Source organism: Cupressus sempervirens, chromosome 7 (assembly GCF_028749045.1).
Source record: "Cupressus sempervirens isolate cs-2001-9-10 chromosome 7, ASM2874904v1, whole genome shotgun sequence".
Classification (NCBI taxonomy): domain Eukaryota; kingdom Viridiplantae; phylum Streptophyta; class Pinopsida; order Cupressales; family Cupressaceae; genus Cupressus; species Cupressus sempervirens.
In genome coordinates, this window is record NC_143124.1 from 85,250,375 (window position 1) to 85,264,532 (window position 14,158).

The 14,158-nt window shown below is 34.0% G+C and overlaps 1 pseudogene; it reads left to right on the forward strand.

Moving 5' to 3' along the window:
• Positions 1 to 14,158, forward strand: part of LOC149545620 (MLO-like protein 1) — a 125,195-nt pseudogene that overhangs the window by 15,718 nt on the left and 95,319 nt on the right.

A 14,158-nucleotide genomic window follows, 5' to 3' on the forward strand; every position in this document is an offset into this window, starting at 1 on the left:
GACCATCAACAATGGTTTGCCCTATTAAAGGTCTGCCTTGTTAAAGGCTCCAACACCCTGTTAAAAGTGACTTGTCTAAAGAATTTACAAACATTCACTTAGAATGTCACCCTATTAAAGGATTTACAAAATGGCTATTAAACCAACCTATCTTCATAGAGTTTTCATTCTCCTAATACAATGGCTAGAAAGTATAGTAGAATGTGTTGACCTGATAACTTACAATTTTCAATTGCTGATTTTAGATGCTTCTTCTATCCAATCTAATCTGATCTTCTTTGATTTGATATGATTCTAGTCAAAGTGTTGATACTTTGTTCTAATAACTGATACTAAAATGTTGTCCTTCTTCTAAGTCTTTACACCCCTTTCACTTCCTTCAAACTTCACTAGCATTCTTGTTCATTATATTCCATACACTTCTAAATTATGGGGTTTCAATCTCCTTAAAAAGGTTTCATGACTTAGGGTCAGGTATGAATCTATGATTGAGATTCATCCATTTTTCTAATTGGTTGCATGTTGATTTCATAGGGAATTAAAAAGATTCAATCTTATCTTTAAATCCTTTGAGGTTCTTCTTGTGTCAGCTCAAAAATAGTTTACATTTGAGTTTGTGAGGGCACGAACTCTTATGTTGATTCTATGTTACTCGACACTTACTGATTACTTGTGTTATTCGACAATTATTGATTATTGCTGCTAGGCACATATAGAAATTCAGTCTTGCTCAACACCTATAGAAATTCTATCTTGCTCAACATCGATAGTTAACTTGACAGATATACAGACTCAACATCTATTAGTCACTCAACATCTAAAACTTGCTCGGCACTATCTATTTGCTCAACATCTAAATTACATTACACTTGATGAATTTTCTAGCTCAACACATATTATAACTTGACATTTATGTTATAGTTAGCATCAAATTGGAGGATTTCTTAAGTGTGTTGGCACTCAATTGTCAAAACCAATTGAAGACCAACACAAGTTGCATTTTTTGTATAAAATAATGAACATTCATGTGTTTGATTAATTGCAAGAATGTAAGGTGAAATACAAGTTTGTATGCACACATTGAATAAGTTGGATGGAAATCCAAGTTTAATGTATATCAAAATGAATAATATATTGTATCTTATCAATCATATAGTTACAAAAAGATTTTATGTCTCATCAGTACAATACAGAAGTCAAATACTCGACAAATTTCAAATGTGTACAATAGAAATGTCGAATGTGCACAATAAAAATATCAAATATATACAATACAAAAGTTGAATACTCAACAAATGTCAAATGTGTACAATATAAATGTTGAATGTGCACAATACAAATCTTAAATATACAATACAAAAGTCAAATATATGTCAATATCATGTGATGACCACAACTACATGTGTATATCACTATCAATATCTATGACTATGTAGAATCATCAAAATTGAGCCTCTTTGATGTAGTTTGTGGCTCGCCAAGTGTTTGTAGAAGAAAAATTAAAATACACTATCAAATATCTTATGTATAAGTAATATGAAAATAACTAGAATTTGGGTTCTAAATTGTGGATAGTTGAGTTTTTCATTACCTCATCCCTTTGTCCCATATTTGGACTGAATGATAGTGGTAATGGGCTCCTTCATCGATGGGTGGGACTCCTCATAAAATGATGAGGTAGAGTGATGAAGGGAGACACACCTACCAATGAATCAATGCTCACAGGAGGCACAACCTATATGATAAGTGATAAAATGTTAGCATTATAGAGTGACATTAGGGATTAAAAATAGAGTTAACAAAAAAAAAAAGTATTGTAGCCTAAGCTAGATCTCTAGTGTTAGTAGAAGGTACAAGCACTAATGAATCAATGCTACTATGAGGCACAACCAATATGACAAGAAATAAAATATTACCATCATAGAGTGGCATTAGGGATTACAAATAGAGTTAAAAAATAAAAAAACATACTGTAGCCTAAGCTAGAACTCTAGTGCTAGCAAAAGGTACAAGCACTGATGAATTAATGCTTCTATGAGGCACAACCTATATGGTAAGCATTAATATGTTAGAATTGTAGAGTAGGTGTTAGGGATTTCTTTCACACACACAAGCAATCCAAATTGAGATCACAAAAGGGCTTCAACTAAGACTCTACATGCATACCTCTAGCCTCTGTTATGTTTGACCCTATCTTTAATGCTCAAGACTCCTAACAAAATGAAATGGGAAAGGATTTGCATGAAGTCTCAAAGACTACTATAATAGGTAAAAGATATATAACACATGTTAATAAGACAAATTATTGATAATTATTATAAAATTGAAAAAAAACATGTACTCATTTGTAAATGTAACTGTCTGATATGTATATAGAAAAAATGCATATTGTAACCTAAAATTTATGAGAAGAAAAATATGCAAATTTACCTCTTCCATTGACTCAACGTCTGTAGTCCTAGGACCATTCATCAACTCTACAAAACTAAATTGTTTCTACATATATTCAACACACAAGTCAACATGTATTCATAAATATTAAGTACATGTATATACATTCATTTTTATTAAATTTTAAAATATAAACTTGACTTGTATTTAAGACCTTTTTTTGTTTTGGTGTTCTTGCTGATTTCTTTCCCTTTCCTCCAGACCTCCAACTATGTGGAGTATCCTAAAGAAGAAACAAATATAACATAAGAGGAATCAATAAGAAACATCATGAGTTCAACTCAAGTTGCAAACTTGATAGGTGTGCAAGCTATGATACCACATAGCTCTCAAGGCCAAAGTTAATGGAAGAAAGTCTGGTATCATCAATTTGAGAAATTTTAGCCCCCAAAAATCCATATAAATAGTAAAGAGTATTGTTATAAATATGAGATAATGTTGTAAATGGCAAGAAGGCACAATAACAACAAGAATATCATAGGAGGACAAGAAGACAAAAGGACTTGAAGGATGATATTGGAAGGATAGTACAATGCCTAGAAATTTAAAACAAAGAGACTGAGAAGGAAAAGAGAGATGTGAATGAACTTTTGGCACCTTGTCAAGAAATAAAAGTGGAGATTCATGATCTCCACACTCTTGCAAGACACCCTATGTGACATGGAGGTTCTTTTATGTAGATGGGTATATGGAGGATGAAATCACATGAGGTTCATTAGATGGAGTTTGGGTATGCTAGGAGCAAGATATGTGGATGAGAATTGGATGGATTTGATGAGTTTGAGAGGGTTTCAATGATGGTAGGAGATGGAAAGGTATTAATGTACTTTTAAGAATACCAATTAAGAAACAATATTTCAAATCCAATCTATTATTGTAATTTTAAGAATATATAAAAAACTTTACCTTAAGTGTTCTTGATCCTAGCCTCGCACCTCTAGCAGAATGAGTATTGTGCAGTGTTATCATACTGCTTGTTGCACCCTGCATTGCATATTGTTTGAACATATCAATCTAAAGTTCTCTATGAAACTAATTTTTTTTTTTAGTTTTATGATATTTATAGGTGATTAAATAATATCATGTCAAAACTAATGAGGTTCATTAGATGGGGTTTGGGTAATGCTAGGAGAAAGAGATGTGGATGGGAATTGGATGGATTTGATGAATAAGAAGGTTTCAATGATGGTAAGAGATGGGAGAGGATCTATAAGTGGGTTTTTAGTGTCATACCAATTAAGAAGTTAAAATATTTTGAATCCAATGTATTATTGTACTTTTAAGAATATGTAAAAAACTTTACCTTAGGTGTTCTTGCTCCTAGCCTTGCACCTCGAGTAGAATGAATACTATGTAGTGTTCTCGTACTACTTGTTGCACCCTACATTGCATATTGTTTGAACATATCAATCTAAATTTCTCTATAAAATTTTAAAAATATTTAATTTTACGATATTTCTAAGTGATTAAATAATATCACGTCAAAATGAATAAGGTTCATTAGATGGGGTTTGGGTAATGCCAGGAGCAAAGTGGATGGGAACTGGATGGATTTGATGAATGGGAGGGTTTCAATGATGGTAGGAGATGGAAGAGTATCTATAAGCGAGTTGTTAGTGTCATACCAATTAAGAAGAAATATTTTAAAGCCAATGTATTATTGTACTTATAAGAATATTTAAATTTTTTTTTACCTTGGGTGTTCTTTCTCCTAGCCTCACACCTCTAGTAGAACAAGGACTTTGTGGTGATCTCATATTGCTTGTTGTACCTTGCATTGCATATTGCTCACATATCAATCTAAAGTGATCTATGAAATATATATTTTAAAACTTTTATTATATTTAGGTGATTAAATAATATCATGTCAAAACTCAAACAAACAAAAAAACCTATCTACCTTGTCCACCGAAGACCATCGCCATCAAATCATCTATGAGTGTGAAATCCCCACCTCCATAAAAATAACAAGTATGCTCACAATGTACACATGGATGAGATGGCACTTCATCCTGAGACACATCTATATTTATCCCATCACACATGTGTTGACATTTAAAACAAAAATATTGATTGGGTCCCAAAGACTGTAATGATGCACATGATGATGATGCAGGTGGAACAAGTGTGGATGACACTGGTAATGTAGGTGACATAAGTAGAGATGATACTAGTGGTGCAAGTGATACAAGTGGAGATGATAATGGCAGTGTAGGTGATGTTGATGGAGCTATCGTAGGCTATGATGATCGAGGTACCATAGGTGATGATGATGGAGTTGTCGTATGCTATGATGACCCTAGTGCCATAGGTGATGATGATGGATTTTTCACATGCTGTGATGACCCTAAAGGTGCACCTAATGATCGTCAGGGTTCCATAGGTGAAGAAAAACCACCTAACTATGAGCCATGTTGAATGATAACATTTGTATATGATGCAGTCACATGAAGAGTATGTAAATTAAAAGACTCCTTTATAATTGATGGGAGCACAAAATGGGGCATGGTTTTTCATGTTGCACATCTCCTCTAACATTGTGGTACCACCCCATGAGCCCTAGGTCTATTCTACATAGAGCCTCTCCCTCTACCCTAGAACTAATGGATGTCAAAGTAATTTGGCTTCTTGCCAAGGATGAACTCACAATATAGCTTTCTTAAAAAATATAGAGGCACCTCACAATTATTACATGGTGGTAGGTCAAATACCATATATCGACTATCCCAAAAACATGATCTCATCCTAGCATGAGTGCACCAATGAATAGGAAAAGTTTTGGTTGTGTGTAATAGGGAGTTGTAGGATACAGTATTGATGAAAAGAGAACATATGGTACTTTTCTTTATGTCTTTATCTTTCACTTGCTGATATGATAACCCATTGGCATAAAATGCATGACACCTATCCCTCCATGTACCCCATTTCGTACCCTCCCTAGACACATCATTTGCATTTTGGGCCATTTGTTCAAGTGTATCGCTAGGGTTGAGTGGTGATCAAGTGTAGATGACTGCAACCTATTGACCATTTGGGTAATGTTAGCACTATTTTGTGAGAAGCAGTTTATGAGGTCCTCCTGTACATAGTAGTCAAACTATGTAATTGTATGCATGGAGGGTTTATAGGAGGTGGTGGTTGTTGAACAAGAACATTGAGTGGAGGGTTTTATGGTTGTGTCACTATGGGTGGAGGGTTTTATAGTTGTGTTACAATGCAAGGAGTATTTTTTGGTTGTGTCATGATGGATGGAGGGTTTGATTGTGTAGGAAGTGGTCTTTTTTCTCTTCCCCATTTTATTGGATTCCTTGATGCATCTATATTAAAATAATTTAATTTTTTTTATAAAACCTATAAATTACAAAACAAAATTATAAAATTTGATAAAAAAATACATAAATGATGAATAGAATGAAGACTTACCTTGTTTATGGGGTGCCATGGATGGAGATGCAATCAAGATTTGTTTTTTTTTGGTAAACTTGATCGAGTTTCACTGGTCTCCTTCGTAATTCACACTGTTGCTATCATTTGAGGGTAAAAAGTTGCCCTCAAACAAAGACAACAATAAAAATATATAGTTTACAAAACACGATCGAGTTTTGTAAACTATAATGGCCAAGCTTGGATACCAAGCCTAGCCAACATTTCACTTTTCAAATAACTCGATTGGGTTATTGAAAATTTCAGTTATTTTTTTTTGTTTTTTTTTTTTGGGGGGGGGGGGCATGGTGTCCAACTTTTTGTACACCATCTTGGTGCACTTACCCTTGCATAAACTAAAGAATATGAATATATTGAGCTAATGAAATTAATACAATAAAATCCATCATCATTACAATTTACCTTTGGATAGCATATTCAGAAATATCTAATCAATAATTTTTTATTGATCATGTTTTTTTAGTTAAATAATTATTATTATTAGTTATTTCCTTGTTCATAAGGTATTGAACTCACGTTCCTTATTATTCATATGTATTAATTTGGGGAACTCTAAAAATTTAAGATCTTAAGATTTAAGGTATGTTTATTTAAAAACTAAAAATTAAATAGTCCAAGTCTTTCCATTTTCCCTTTTATCCAGAACTATATATTGTAGCTCGACAGTGCATCATGGAGGTGACAATTTTGTGGCTTATTTGGTATTCCAAAAGCACATCCTCTAAGGGTTGCAAGCCACTTCCAATTGCAAAAATGCTTTGAACCAAAAGACTATTTTTTTAATAGTACACTAGCTTTTAGAAAGTAACTCTAAAATTTTTGGCTCTTCTTTTGGTCTTAGTTAGAATATGTCATAGGTCAAGCATTGATAAAAGAAAAATTGAAGGTAAGGAAAATATTTCATTGTAATAAGACACTGGTGGTGTAGGTGATGTTGATGGAGCTATCATAGGTTGTGATGATCAAGGTGCCATAGGTGATGATGATAGAGTTTTCACATGTTGTGATGACCTTGGTTCCATAGGTGATGATGATGGAGCTGTCACATGCTGTGATGACCTTAAAGGTGCATATAATGATGTTTGGGGTATGATAGTTGAAAGAAAACCACCTAACTATGAGCCATGTTGAATGATAACATCTATCAATGATGCAGTCACATGAAGAGTCTGTAAATCAATAAATTCCTTTACAATTTATGTTAGGAAAAAATAAGGCATTATTTTTCATGTTGTACGTATCCCCTCATGTTGTGGTGCCACCCTATGAGCCCTAGGTCTATCTTGTGTAGAGCCTCTCCCTCTACCCTAGAACTGACAAATGTTAAAGTAATTTGGCTTCTTACCAAGGATAAACTCACAATATAGCTTTCTCAAAAAATATAGAGGCACCTCATAATTATTACATTGTGGTAGGTCAAATAACATATATCACCTATCCTAAAAACATGATCTTATGCTAGCATGAGTGGACCAATGAATAAGAAAAGTTTTGGTTGTGTGTAATAGGGAGTTGCAGGATATAGGATCGGTGAAAAGAGAACATATGGTACCTTCTTTATGTCTTTATCTTTCACATGCTGATATGATAACCCATTGGCATAAAATGCATGACACCTATCCCTTCGTGTACCCCATTTTGTAACCTCCCTAGACACATCATTTGCATTTTGGGCCATTTGTTCAAGTATATTTGCTAGGGTTGAGTGGTGATCAAGTGTAGATGACCAAAACCTATTGACCATTTGGGTAATGTTATCACTATTTTGTGAGAAGCAGTTTACAAGGTTCTCTTGTGTAGTAGTTAAATTTGTAATTGCATGCACAAAGGGTTTCTAGGAGGTGGTGGTTGTTGAATGAGAACATTGAGTGGAGGGTTTTTTGGTTGTGTCACTATGGGTGGAGGGTTTTGTGGTTGTGTTACAATAGGAGGAGTATTTTTTGGTTGTGTCATGATGGGTGGAGGGTTCGATTGTGTAGGAGGTGGTCTTTTTTTCCTCCCCTATTTTTTTTAGATTCCTTGATGCATCTATATTAAAAAAAAAGTTAAAAATAATTACGCAATTTATAAATTATAAAACCAAATTATAAAATTTGATAAGAAAATACATAAATGACGAATAGAATGAAGAGATACCTTTTTTTGTGGAGTGCCATGGATGGAGATGCAATCAAAATTTGTTTTTTTTATGGTAAACCTGATTGAGTTTTGCTGGTCTCCTTCACAATTAATGCTGTTGCTATTGTTTGAGGGTAAAAAGTTGCCCTCAAACATGGACAACAATAAAAATATATAGTTTACAAAATATGATCGGGTTTTGTAAACTACAATGGTTAGGATTGGATATGATGCCTGGTTGATATTTCACTTTTTGAATAACCCAATTGGGTTATTGAAAATTTCAATTTTTTTAGGGGGGTGGTATCCACTTTTTTGTACACCATCTTGATGCACTTACTCTTGCATAAACAAAAGAATATGAATATCTTGAGCTAATGAAATTAATATAGTAAAATCCATCATCATTACATTTACCTTTAGATAGCATATTCAAAAATATCTGATCAATAATTTTTAATTAATCATGATTTTTTAGTTATATAATTATTATTATTAGTTCTTGCTTTGTCCATAAGGTATTGAACTTATGTTCCCTATTATTTATATGCATTAATTTGGGGAACCCTAAAAATCTAAGATCTTAAGATTTGAGGTGTGTTTAATTAAAAACAAAAAATTAAATAGTCTAAGTCTTTCCATGTTCCCTTCTATCCAGAACTTTATATTGTATCTCGACAGTGCATCATGGAGGTGACAACTTTGTGGCTTATTTGGTATTCCACAAGCACATCCTCTAAGGGGTGCAAGCTACTTCCAATTGCAAAAATACTTTAAACCAAAAGACTATTTTTTATAGTACACTATCTTTTAGAAAGTAACTCTAAAATTTTTGGGGCTTCTTTTCGTCTTAGTCAGAATATGTCATAGGCCAAGCATTGATAAAAGAACCAATTGAAGGTATGGAAAATATTTCATGTGATTTGAAATTTTTCTTATATATATTCTTTTAATTTCACTTTTAATTGAAAATTTATCTTTTAAATGGTTTTGGAGGCATTTCATATCAAACCCTAAAAATTACATGATTTAGAATAATCCCTAGTTTGAGGTTAAATTTATTTGTACTTTAGTGTGCACTATTACTGTGAGTATTCTATGAGAAGTGTGCATATGCACTTAGAAGTGCACCTTTCACTCATTCTAAAATACCTTTTCTCTCTATATTTCTATATAGGTATGGCACTTAGTCTGCCCTCATTGATTCTTATTTATACTACTGATTGCACATTTTTCCTTTATGTTGTACAAAGATGTATAAGAAAGTATTCCGATATTAGGATAAAGAATAAGCTTCCTTGTTATGCTAATATCATTGACATGCCTATTTCATGTAGAAAACCATGGCAGGGGAACCAAAAACCCATAGAAGGATCCCTACCCAGTCATGCAACTAGCACATTGAAGCAAGATCACCCAAAATAATACCCCTTGCAAAGTCAAAAATGGATGAAGAAATTGTTGGACTTGATGAAATCCAACTTTGAAGATGCCCAAGATCACTTGCATGAAAATAATTTGTCAAAGAGAAGCCAAGGAAGGAAGAGCATGGAGCAAGGGAAAAACCTTAAATAGACATGAGAGAGAAAATATGCAAACATAAGAAAATATGTATTTACAATGAGAATGCATTGATATTATATGAAAATACAATGAGGGAGAGACAGCTTATAAAGGCCTCAAGGAATCTCCTAGAACAAGCTAGAAGGTGCTAGGAGATAAGTGTGACAACTAAGTATACATCCACATAAGGTGGAAAGTACTTGAACAAGGTGAGAGGATAAGTATGACTTAGGAGAGAACAAACTCTTGTATTGTCAACAACTTATAACAAACTCCTAGACTACAACTAATAAATGAAATGCATTTACCTAAGTAAGCTTAAGTAAATAGAATAAATAATTATTAAATTAATTATTTACTCTAACACCCCTCCTTAAGTGCAACTTAGGGAATTGCCTCAAGCTCACAAAACTAAGATGAAATGCAGAATACAGAATGGGTCTCGACAATGGGGCCTTGTTAGGTACCCATGAACAATGCAACAAAATGCAACCTCTAAATATGAGGAAAGAGAGAAAACCATGTGGGAAAAACCCTCCCCCAAAAAGAGGTAAAAACCTAGTGAATAACTAAAGAAGCCTCCAACTAGGGAAATGTTCCCTAAAAGAGGAACAAGAAGTGATCAAGAAAGAGCATCACTAAAGCATGAAGAAGTCACAAATCTTCCATCTAAAATAAAACTACTAATCTGAAGAACATCTAAGGAAGAAGATGGCACGAACTGAGCATGTCTATATGGTAGATGATCCATCTCACTGAAATGCATAGGTAGCTAGCCACTGCAATCACCTTGTGTATAGGATCAACCACTGAATACATAGCTCACACTATCAAACCATCAAACCAAAGATGCATTAGAACAACAACATAACTAGCATAAGCCCCCCTTAATGCAGATAGGGTGAGATGATAGGTAACTGAGAAGGTGGGCCAAAGTCTCCTACAGATGAACCGAGAACGACGAGAGAGGAAGAGGTACAAACACCTATAAAGACACGGTCACATCGATGCTACATGGGTCTAATGTCATGGAAGGGACACTCACTTGACAAAGGGAGAATTCCTAAAACAACAAACAACTATCCCCCCTATGGTGCTTTATAAAAATAATGCATGTACAAATGACTCAAAACAACATTCATGACCTCAAAAATATAAGAGTGGCACTTTATCTCAGTATGATACATAAAATTGCTTCAAAATGATAGCTACAATGATCAAAATTAAAAACAAGCTGCAACAAAACAAAGTACAACCCCAAAAAAAGGAAACCATGCTAGGAAAATGATCCTCAGACCTAAAACACCCAAGGTATCCACCATAGAGAAAAAATGCTAAAAATATGATAGAAAGAGCATGGGCCAAAAAATGAGAAAAATGATAGCATTTCTAAAAAGTAAATAGAACTAGCTTTCCAAAAATATAAAGTTCTCAAAAAACTGACATGGGATGCAAAAGATATGCATGCCGGAGTCAAAAATACAACTTCAGACTTCAACTAAAAAAAAGGTAACAAAACTACATCAAAACTTAAAAATACCTACACCAATGTCTTTGTCTCAAAACTAGCTTTTCGACACTTCTTTCAGATCGGAAAAATACCTCCGTATGCTCAAGTTATGGCCAAAAAATTGCAAGTAGGTCAAAAAAGACCTAGGAGAGGTGCAAGAAGGTGCTAATGTAGGATGACATCATGATGACATCATCATTTTGCAAGCTTGTATTTAAAAGCTAAACCACCATCACTGCAAAAAAGGATGCCATGTGGCACACCACATGGTAGGTCCACATGCCAAGGTGCCACGTGGCATGCAGACCACGTGTCACCCCCATGCTATGCCAAGGGGCACTGACTGTGCTGCGAGCTAGTACTACTAACTATGCTACCGACTAGACTTCCATGTAGGCTGTAGCACTAAATATCATCACCAATGTGGCAGCTGACAAAGCGAGAGGCACAATTGGAGGAGACTGGGTAGAGCAAAGCGGGAGGCGACAGGACCCGACTGAGCAATGCGGAGGGTGGCACTGGGGTGGCTTGCCGGTAGGGGCCTAGCAACGATGTCACTGTGGCAGTGCTACTAGTTGCGGCCACCCATGGGCTGTGCCCCAATTGGCTGTAGTGGCATGGTGACATGACGAGGGTGCTATTTTAAAATTGTTTAATGTGCAAAATTTTTTGTACAACAACAACCAAGGGATAAACAATTTTTTTTTGAATGCCCTGTCAAAAAACTCAACAAGTTTTATATGGATCCCAGTTGAAAATGGCCTTTCGAATCCAATGGCAGTGTCCATTTGGGCTAAAAGTGCTTCAAAAATTTTCTCTATCCCTAATTTGAAGAAAAATGCACAAACAAACTAGGGTTTGTGACTCCAAATTACGGCTTCAAAATTCTTCAACAAGCAGTAGTAGGAAGGCTCTAATACCATGTTGGAGTTGATGAAATCCAACTCCGAAAATGCCCAAGATCACTTGCATGCAAATAACCTGTCAAAGAGAAGCCAAGGAAGGAAGAGCGCGGAGCAAGGGAAAAACCCTAAATGGACATGAGAGAGAAAATATGAAAACACAAGAAAATATGTATTTACAATGAGAATGCATTGATATTATATGAAAATACAATGAGGGAGAGACCACTTATAAAGGCCTCAAGGAATCTCCTAGAACAAGCTAGAAGATGCTAGGATATAAGTGTGACAACTAAGCATACATTAACATAAGGTGGAAAGTCCTCAAACAAGGTGAGAGGATAAGTATGACTTAGGAGAGAACAAACTCTCATATTGTCAACAACTTATAACAAACTCCTAGACTACAACTAATAAATGAAATGCATTTACCTAAGTAAGCTTAAATAAATAGAATAAAATAATTAATAAATTAATTATTTACTCTAAAATAAATAATGTTGGATAGAAAACAACTTACACAAGTAATCAAATGCCTATAATTTAAAATGTAAAAAAATCTAGCTCAGCCAATTCAATGTCTAGAGGTGGAAAAGAAAACTAAGACCCACAATGCTATGGGAAAACTGTCAGCCATTAGGGACTTCCCCTTTGGCTATGGGTGCAGTGCTCTAGTACTTTCTAAGGAGACAACTACTGAATAGAATAGAGTCCATAGTGCCATCAAAACTAACTCCAACATTGACAAAGAAGAAGACCTTGAAGAGGAATTTGAAGAAGAGATGACTCTGTTATAGTCAATGCCAAATTGAACTACATTTACCAAAATGAAGAAATGTTAATAATCACTTATGAACACTTTTTTCTCAAAATATGTTTCCAAAACAAGACTATGTCTTCTTGTTAAGCACTGTATTCATCCCAACACTAAATGGTTAAATGCTATGGAGGTCTATTCTACTATGACTTCCACCAAAGCATCCATTCCTTCCATGTTAATGTTGGTAGTAGAAATCTTCTTCTAATGTATTCATGCAACAAAAAGAATTTACAAGTGAAATGATAAAATCCAATAATTCAAGCTACTTAGCAATATCCTCATTTATGTCATGCCTTACTTTTGTATAAATGTCCAAATATGTCACTCAAAAAATCCTGCCCACTGATCTACCTTAGATTTCAATCTAGAAAATTAGAGGTCCTCTATAGAAAATAATTTATTTGTATAAGAGTATTCCATGATTAATACTTGTAATGATTGAATCCATCCTTGACCAAGTATTTTAGTTTTACTATATTAATTTAAACCCAACTTAGTGAATATATCTTTTGGAAGAAAATAAATCCCCACTTCGCCACTTTTTTGCTTATTCAAACTAAGAACAAATTCAAACATTCTAATTGACTGACTCAATAACAACTAATCAAATTTGAGCTAAACTTAGTTTAAACTTTTACTATGCAAGATACATTGAACAAAACTTAGATAAACAAGGGCTATGTGTAGTTTGAGTTCAAACATTCTAATTGACTGACTCAAGAATGACTAATCACATTTGAGCTAAACTTAGTTTAAACTTTTACTATGCAAGATACATTAGCCAAAAATTAGATAAACAAGGGCTTTGTGAAACTCAAGTTCAAACATTCTAATTGATTGATGACTCACTACTAGTACCATCTACAAAAGGTTCTCTGAAATAATACCTAGTGTCATTAATACAAAGCTGGAGCCAAAGAAAAGAGCATGACAACCATAACATCTACTCTTTTGATGAAACATTTTAATTTTCTCGTATAATCAATGTTAGATTGATACAATTATATTGATTCCTACTTGCCAAAAGAGTTGCTTACTTTCTTTGATTCACTATTTATTACAACCATTTTAAATACTGCAACCATAGTCACCATGAAAAGTATGTCAAACTTAAGAGTACAGATAAATTCTCCTATGTGATAAAGTTAGGTTCATTTAGTTTTGTTGGTTGTTATCTATCCTAATAGATAATTTATTAGTACAAAATAAATGGTAATCCAATTAATTGAGTGGTTTTCTAGAGGGGTTTCTATTTGTTACTACAAAAACATAGTTAAATACAATCAATTTGGATACAAGCCAAAGGTACTTCGATGGCTATTGTTATTCTTGTTATTATATTTCTATTTT